The following is a 9,728-nucleotide window of genomic DNA, read 5'->3' on the forward strand; positions in this document are numbered from 1 at the left end:
CTCCATAGCCAGCCCACACTGGATAGTCTCCGAAAATCATTTTAAATTAACTATTTAATAAAAAATCTCTTTTATTTACATTTGACTCATCGGTTCTCTCATATAATTTTACGAGGTGATCTCAAAGTTCTTTTGCATTCTCGTAGAATTCAACTCAGTTCAGTTCCTCCATAGCTAGCTCGCACTAGATGGTGTTAATTGCACTGTAATTTAGTTATACCTTCTTGATCATTGGGAGAATCCAGTCTTCTAGTTCTAATGACTTTTCATCTTCCATTGGAGGTATGTATCATTTTAGTATGGTGAACCAGAGCTCGATATCGGACTTGAGGTAACACTCCATTCTATTTTTCTAGTAGCTGAAGTTTTCTCCTTTAAAAGTGGAGGACGGAAAGTGTTGTACCCCTTTTAGTAGCAGTTCGATATTCTTGCAATTAAAGAATTAACAGAAAAATTTTCAAGACTTTCGTATTAGGATTAGTAGTGCGAGATTAAAAAAATAAATGTATAGCTAAAGAAAATCTTTTTACAGAATGAATTTTTTTTTAAATTACTTGAAAAACTGTTAAGTAAATTAAAAGCAGCCTACTCTAATATCAAGTGATGGATCGAATGGGGGTGAATATCGCTCGTTAAAATTTTTTCTTTTGTATTGTAAAAATAATAAGAGTGCACAGAAAATAATAAGACTCGTTCAGTTACTTGATTCGAAACCTATGCCGACTCCTACTACAAACCCACGATCCTTGATTGTACCGATGGGTAATCCATTATAACTCTTTTTTCCGAAATATTCGGAAAAAAATAATTTGTAAAAACGAAAAGATACTAACACACTACTATCTTTTAAAAAGTAGAATAATGCAAGATTAACTAAAAATTATACTGACAATAGGTAGGAGATGAAGCTCTCTCAACACTTCTTGATGAAGCAGCTTGCTTGTGAAGATGAAGCGCAGAGTAAGAGCATGAACAACAATTTTGCACAGAAGCTGAGTAGAAAATCAACGATGGAAAAACTTGTTACGGCACGGATCTCAAGTACCCCTTATATAAGTCTTATTCAGTCGACTGATCAAATCAGTTGATTGATCCTCCTATTGGTCAACCGAACTCCTGTTTTCCTTCTTCGCTGAGATTTGATCTTTTTGCATCGGTCCTCCAGAACTATTTAAACTTTACCGTTTAGCATCGGATCGGCTCATTAGGACTTCCTCTTGAAACCAGGTCCTCCAGACCTATTGAGCTTCCCTGCCAAGTATTAGATCCTCTCAACTCATTTGGACTTCCTACCTAGCTTCCATGATCAACAAAAACTTTCAAACCTAGCCGCAACTAGAACTTTCCCGGTGGAGTAAACAGCCTGCACACTTAGTCAATTTGTCAAATTACAACAAGACTTAACTTGAAACTTTGACAACATCAAAACTCAAGTTTAATTCTGATGCACCCTGCACCAACATTTTGTTTGCATTAACTTCAACTAAATTATAGAAACGATGTATTCTGGTACCTGTTCTTGAAATTGGATCATACCATGAGCATATGAGCAACACATATTTTTAATGATAAAGTTGGATACTCAATCTTAATGATTTCCTCAAGTTTATCGTAATAATCAGATTGACTATCATTATTGTTTATGCATCTTTTTATGTAAACACCAGAATTACATGTACGCATTTGTGAATCACGTTAGGCTACGTAAAATGTGAATACATTAATATAATAACCTAAGTAGATTGTTATGTTACATAAAGGTCCTAATGTAGGATTTTTTTTAGTCTTTCATCTTACATATTTAATATTCTACAATCGTTCACCTACAATAATAGTGATTATATAAATTAGATGCATATATATTACAATTGCATTGTAATAAATAATTTAATCGTTAACTTATATAAATTTGAAATCAATATATGTAAATTCATCTGATAACTTATTGATGGATTTTGTAGATTTAATTATTATTGTACAAACTGTCAAAGAAGATAATTTAAGAATATATTAGATAGCATATCAAATATTCTTTAATACTATACTATATTATATATCTACTTGAACTATTAACTTATGTATGACTTAATCTCTTCATAGTTTAAGAGTACATATGTCCTAACAATAAGATATTCTTATTCATTTAACCATAGAGAAACAATTGCAACCTCATTATCTTATCATGAAACTTAAAAATAGATAGCATCCTTGAATCTATCGATTGAGTATCATCAGAATTTCGAGGACACTTACAATGTCAGGCTTTCATATTATCAGCAAAATAATAAGAACAGAAGGAACTTGCTTCCTCAACCAAATATACATTACATATTGATCCCTCAACTCTTATTTTGTTACAAACATTATTTTTTAATTTTCTCAGAAATCTTTCAAATTAGTGCATCCATCTGTATTGTATAGGACCACCTAATTGTGTCTCATAAAATAAATGAATAGATAGATGTTCTATAAAATCAAAAAAAATTAAGTGGGAATATTCATTCGAACTTACAAAGTATCATTGGAATGTCTATCTAAAGTCGAAGCATATCTAATGTCATAATAACCCTTGAAGTCAAATCTCTGAAAAAGATACTCAATTTTATAAGTGTTTGTCGATCATTGTTAGGAAGTAGGTCATGAAATGCTATGAGAATTAGTCTTTGCATGAACACATGATAATCGTGACTCTTCATTCTAAATAATTTTAATCTGTTCGTATCAACACAACGAGACATATTCAAGGTATAAGGTGTTCAAATTTGATTACTTTCATCCAAATATAAGGTGTTCAAATTTCTACATAATCCAAGTCAGAATAACCTACAAATTCAAATGTAGATATTCTAAGGTACAAAATTCCTAGATTGAGTATGTCTTTTAAATAGCTAAAGATTCTTTTTTATATTAGTTAGGTAACATTTCTTAGCGCAAGTTTGATATCTAACACACATACTAATTGCAAATAAAATATCAAATCGACTTACAGTTAAGTATAACAAACTATCTATGGCACTTCTATAATATTTAAAAGTCTACTGATTTTCCATTTGGATTACTATCTAATATAATGTTAGTTGTCATTGGAATTTTTATTTCTTTAGAATTTTTCATTTCATATTTTTTTAAGTAATTCTTTTGTATATTTTTGTTGATATACATAATTTCCTTCATTAATTTGTTTAATTTATAGACCTAAAAAAATATTAGTTTACCTGCTAGACTCATTTCAAATTTGTGTTCCATTAAGGTTGAAAATTCTAACAAAAATTCTGAGTTAATTGAACGAAAGATTATATTATCTATATATACTTGAGCTATAAAAATCATATCGGACCCAAGGGTCTTTACGAAAAGTGTCGAGTCAACTCGTCTTTGATTAAATCCTTTAGATATTAGGTAGGTGGACAATCTTTCATACTAATCATGTATGGTGCACTGGGAAAGTAACTATTTTGTTGACTGAGAGAAGACTTTAACTAGTGAAAGGGGTTGCAAATTGGAGTGAAGGAGGCTTCTTCCTCCTCTCTGCACACACCAAAGAGAGCAAACAACATCAACACCAAAAACCAAGTGAGAGCTCTCTGACGTAAGCTCTCCAACGTTCAAATCAGTATGATGTCCAAGCGGAAAGATAAACAATAAATGAGTGTGGATAGCTGAGTGTAATTAAGCATAGCGTAGTGTAATATCACGTGCCTCGCCAATGGAGAAGACTCCTCCTTTATATACCACCGCTCATAACTTCCACAATTATAAAATGACAGAAAATGTCGGGTATTAGAAGTTGCCAAATAAGAAAATATATACAACCTGAAAGACATATAGTCATCTCCGAGGAATCTTTCGTTACTCGTGCACACTCCTTTTGTAACTTACGCCATTAATGAGACAGTTGAAAGAATATGTTGTCATAATATATCGGTTAATAGAGAGCGTAAAGTCACTTTCGAAGAAGGTTTCATTGAATGTTCATATTACAATAAAGGAATATTCTCTGACAAATGGTTGTTACTATGATAGGTTGTTATGATTCTTTGATCATGCTGTTTGCTGAGTGTATTTTGACTGAGTCTTTAAACCGGCTGACTGTATAGTCACCCTTCCCTTAAGCCGCTCAGTTATGTACTGGGTGATATTAGAGAAATGCTCTTGAAGTAATATGAAGCTAAGTTCCCTAGATCCGATCGATTATAGGGACGACCGACCATACATCGGGCTACTTCCTCTAAGAAATGGGTAATTGAGTCCTTAAATATTTGATCGATACTTCAAACAGATTATCGAGTAAGGAAATATGTGCATCCTGAGAGGCATATAATCACTGTCCAAGAAATCTTCCGTTACTCATGCGTACCCCTTTTGTAACTTACGTCATTAATGAGATGGTTGAAAGAATATACTATCATAATATGTCAGTTGATAAAAAGTGTAAAGTCACTTTCGAAGAAGGTTCTGTTAAATTCTCATATTACAATAAAGAAATATTCTCTAATATATGATTGTTACTCTAACATGTTGTAATTATTCTCTAACCATATTGTCTGTTGAGTGTATTTCAATCGACTTTAGATCGGTTAATTGTATAGCTGTCCTTCCCTTAAACTACTTGGTTATGCACTACGTGATGCTGGAGATATGCTCTTAAAGTAATATGAAGCTAAACCCCCTATGTCCGGTCAATTATATGACTGATTGGCTATACACCGAGCTACTTACCTCTGAGAAATGGGTAACTGAGTCCCGAAAGATTTGATCAGTACTTTAAATTGATCATCTGTATAATAGAAGACTTTCCTTTGAAGTAAGAACTTAAGCTCTGGAAATCCGACCGAGCTTATAATGAGATTTACCTTATACATTTATGTTTCATACCTATAAGAGACGAGCATACTGAGCTGTATAATCTGACCAGAGTTTTTACCAACCGACTATATGAAGGAGGAATGACATGTGAAAAAACCCATATGCTCAATCGGTTATAGGGTCGACCGGTCGTATGCTAAAAGACTTGTACTAAGTGAAGAAGCTGGGTCCCCTTAATCTGTCCGAATTTATAACCGATCGACTTTGTGGTAAGTCGACCATCCCTTAAACTCAATCGGCTTATCGGATGATCGAATAAATAACAGATGTCTTATTACAAGAATGAAGTGTTAGGTCCCCTAGGTCCGACTGGCTGCTGGGTCGTCGTCATCATACTAAAGGCCTTAGCGCTAGGTGAAGAGCAAAGTCCTGTTGAGAGTGACACGTTGACTGTCACCTCCTCTTGACTTTGACCATCACATCACTTTGACTTTGACTGCCACATTATACCTGGATCCACTCGTAACATCTCGTATCACTAACCTCCCTTTCAAGTCTAGTCAAAGGAGACTTGTGGCCGACTAACTGGACGAGAGTAGATCTCCTAGTCTATAAAAAAGTGGACCAGGGGATATTCTTAGAAATCTTAGTCACATTTGTTGTTGCAAAGATACTCCTAAGGATAACTTCCCTTGTATCTTTGACTTGACCTCTAAACCTAGGGTTGGTTCCATAGCTATATGGAACCATATGATAAGATATTACATCCTTCTTACCCTTGGGTTTGTATCCCAAACTTCTATGATCATTGGATGACCTTTGATGTCCTAAATCTAGCTTATGTCCATTTTAATTTTCTTTACGTTCTTTTCTATGTTATCAAATTTTGACCTCAAGACTTGATTTTCCATCATTAAATCCTTGAGCATTTCTATTTTTGGATTTGTATCTACTATCCTTAGTATTTTTGCCCAAGTAGTTATTTACCTTCCTAATCTTAGGTCAGGTAGTTTTACCATGAAAAGCTACTTATTTTTCCTTAATGTTATCATGCTTTCTATTTTATGGTAAATGACATTAAAATGGTATAAATTAGAATTAGCATGCTCTTTACCATTTCTAAGAGGAATTGCATTTTATAAATTTTGAACATCCACCTAGGATGTCACTTGTTAGTAAATATCATTTGTCTTTAATTTTAATAAAATTAAAATAATACATGATGATATATGACACACATCAAAATGAATAATTTTAAAAAAAAATCTGCTATAACCACATGATGTATGTATGACATAACATTGTATTTTTATGTTTTCATAATAAGCATGAATGCAAAATATGATATCATGACATATAATGGGCAAACAATCATAGCAAATTTTAGCATAAATAAAATATACCTAGATTATCTATCTAAGTATCCTTAATCTTTAGCTAAACTTAAAATTTATCTAGATTATCCTCATTTTCTTCAAAAAAAATGTCAAAACTCAACTTGACATTTATTTTGTTCTTTTTCTTTTTGTGCCAATAAAAATTAAATCAATTTCCTTAAATTATGACACATTTTACTCTTCCAAAGAGTAAATAATAATTCATTTTATTTTTAAAAGCTAACAATAACTTTGAAAATACTCTCCGAGTGTCAACTTCATCTGCACCAAATCGCGTCAACCAATCGATTAGCTGATCAATTGATCCCTCTAATCGATTGGCCAATCGATTGGCAAGTAGAAAAATGTGTAGAGCTTAAAACGAGCTTCATTTTGGATCTAAGATCACCTCATTCCGATATCCGAGTCAAAAGTGATGGTCTTTAGAAATTTACTACATCCGAACTTTCTAGTTCCATGTCAACTCCCTATTGGACTTACGACCGCTAAGTATTCGATCAACTTTTGACCCATCTGGACTTTCTCTTTGCCAACTCTTCGTTATACTTCTGATCACCGAGTGCGGTCTTCCTTGACCTACTTAGATTTATCATCTTGTACCAAGTGTCCGGTCCTCCATGACCCACTTGGACTTCCTTCTACTAGATGTCTAGTCACCCTTAACCCATCTAGATTTCTTTGTTCTAAATATCCGGCCAATCCTTTAACCTACTTGAACTTCTCAATACCAGGTGTCCGGTCAACCTTGACCCATCTGGATTTCCATGTGTCTGGCTTCACTCACCAGGTCTTCTCATCTGCCTAGCTTTACTTACTAGGACTTCTCATCTGTCTGACTTCACTCACCAGAACTTTCACCTAACTTCACTCACTAGGGATTTCACATGGCTTCACTCATCAGGATTTTCCCACTGTCCGACTTCACTCACCGAGACTTTCACCTGCCTGACTTTACTCACTAAGACTTTCACCTAGCTTCACTCATTAGGATTTTCACCTGGCTTCACTCACCAGGATTTCCTAACTGTTTGGCTTCACTCACCAGAACTTTCAATGTCTAACCTCCAGTTAAAACTTTCCCAGTCAAGTATCTGATCAACCTTGACCGAAGGAGAATTGTATGAACAATCTCCTCAAATGGACGATTGCATCTGCAATCTCTATGTATTGTCAAACATCGAAACTCAAACATCAAGACTCAAGCTTGAGCTAACTCAAGCTTAGTCAACTCGGTCAACCTTGACCTAAGGATATTACACCAACAATCTCCTCCATTTTGATGTTAGGCATGAATGAGAATTTCCTTCATTCTCTCCCTTTCCTAGAGGGCAAACTCCCTCTTTAGGTAATGAATACCTAACTTAAATCCTACATTCTTCCCCCCCCCCCCCACCTCAACGCACGACAACCTGACCACTTGCCCACTTTTGGCGACCTCCGACCGCCGCCTCGACCCAAACTATAACCTAGCGGGGACGGGATCACAACCAATTACGGCCAGATCACGATCACGATCCAACCGCAATTACAAGTGGTCCATCCCCTGGTCCACTTTTTTGTGGACCAAGAGATCTGGTCTCCTGACTAGACCCCAATCTTATTTTTGTCCGATCTCCCAACTTACTAGCTCGACCGGAAGGACGTGCTTCCACTCGCCTGTTAATGTTATACTTAATTATATTTTTTAGAAAAATGCACGTCAGATGTCGAACATGTCCAATAGTATACCACTGATACGTGGAAAGGTATTTTTTTAGTGTAATGATTTGACTGTCACATCCATCATAAATGTCCCTTTATGGGTAAGCGTCACATGTCCCACTAACACATTCTTTGAAGCAACCGCTGATGCACGCCTCTTCGTACAAAGCAATGACACTACTTTTGTAAATCAGCGATCATCAGTGAGTAAACTGTTTTGATCAAATGGCGGAGGTTGGAAACTATCTCCTAACTCCGGTTTTAAAAACCCTAAGCGATGCGAAAATCCATCACTTACGTGTCGTCTTCTTCGACCCTTTCCCAGTGATTTCTGTCAACGAACTCTTCCTTCTTATGATCTAGATTAGTAAATTCTTCCTTTGATTCTCCTTGATTTTCTCGCATTCTCTCATGGCTTAAGAATCCTTTGCTCCATGATATACCTTTACTTGCTCAGATTTTGATAGCACTGACCAAGATGTTCACCACATTTCTTTCAAAATTCCCAAAACTATCGTATTATTATTCTGCACTCACAAGGTCATCCTCATCGTCTTCCTTCTGACCATGTCACATTCTTTAAAGATCAATTTCAAGCTAGTTTATGTTTTCCCATTTTCTATGTAAAATAAGTCATTACTTCGACATCCTCTCTAGCAATTTGCACTGAATGCTTTCCACACTATATGCGAAATGTTCATTTAGTTCCGTCTGTATGACATTCCTCCAACTCCTCATAATTTTCATTTATTTTCTTACCCCAAAAAATCAGAGCCAAGGATATTTTTATTTCAATCTCACCCAAAAGCATTGTTCCTTAAGGAACTGTCTTCTTCAAATAAAGGATGGAAATCCCGTTTCTTTTTTGTGCAAATACCCGAGTATGTGTCCTGACCGAGCTAGTGTCGATCTGCCCTTCCTCTTATTTCCGACCTTGGAAATTTTAAACTCGACTCGCCCTTTATTTCCCACTCGAAGAAGCTGGGCAGCGTGCAATTCAAACCCCCAAGTTGCTACGTGAGGGCCTACTTGTTCAGACTATGCCCCGTCCGAGCGCAACTTCATTGTAGTTTTGGTAAGCCTTGACAACTTTTTTATTGTGTTATCACTAACTAAGATCTCTTTTGCCTTATGCAGTGGAGGCTTTCTAGGAGACTTTGGTCGTTCAGTGCATTCAAATGGAAGATGACAAGCTAATTCAACAAGAGCAAATGTTGTCAGCCGAGCGAGCTCAACAGTTAGCCGACCCCTCTGGTGAAGCATCCAATGGTCAAGCGACTGAATCCAGCACGGTGCCTGTCCCATAAAAGGTGTCCTACGACTCTCTCCCGACCTCCGAAGATTCTCCATCTTCTGAAGCCAAGGTGCCCTTGAAGAGGAGGCACAAGAGACATCGACTCGTCCTTCATACACAAATTTCTGAGGGGCGAGCGTCTCCACTCAGAGTGTCTTCGCCTCGCCTTACACCAATCCGGGAGGAAACCCTGACAGCTTCATCCTAGCATACTTTGTCCGCTCATCCCTCCATCAATCCAATCTGAGAAGAAATCACATCCCAACTAGGCAACTCTCCAATTGCATCTTCTCCAACCGTTCTATCCATTATCCCTTTTGTTGAGGTTCCACCCGCCATCGCATCGTCGGTCGCAGGTTCCTCACTACAAAAAAAAAAAGGGTTTTAAAAGCGATTTATAGCCACCTATAGCAACGATTTTCACCCGCTGCTATACCTATTGCACCAGATAAAAACTGTTGCAAATGTTGGCAATGCTAAAGCCAACTAAAACGGTAAAGCTAACCGGTGGTTCATGACTTGGAGCCGAT

This window comes from Zingiber officinale, chromosome 10B (assembly GCF_018446385.1).
Source record: "Zingiber officinale cultivar Zhangliang chromosome 10B, Zo_v1.1, whole genome shotgun sequence".
In the NCBI taxonomy this organism is placed as follows: Eukaryota; Viridiplantae; Streptophyta; class Magnoliopsida; order Zingiberales; family Zingiberaceae; genus Zingiber; species Zingiber officinale.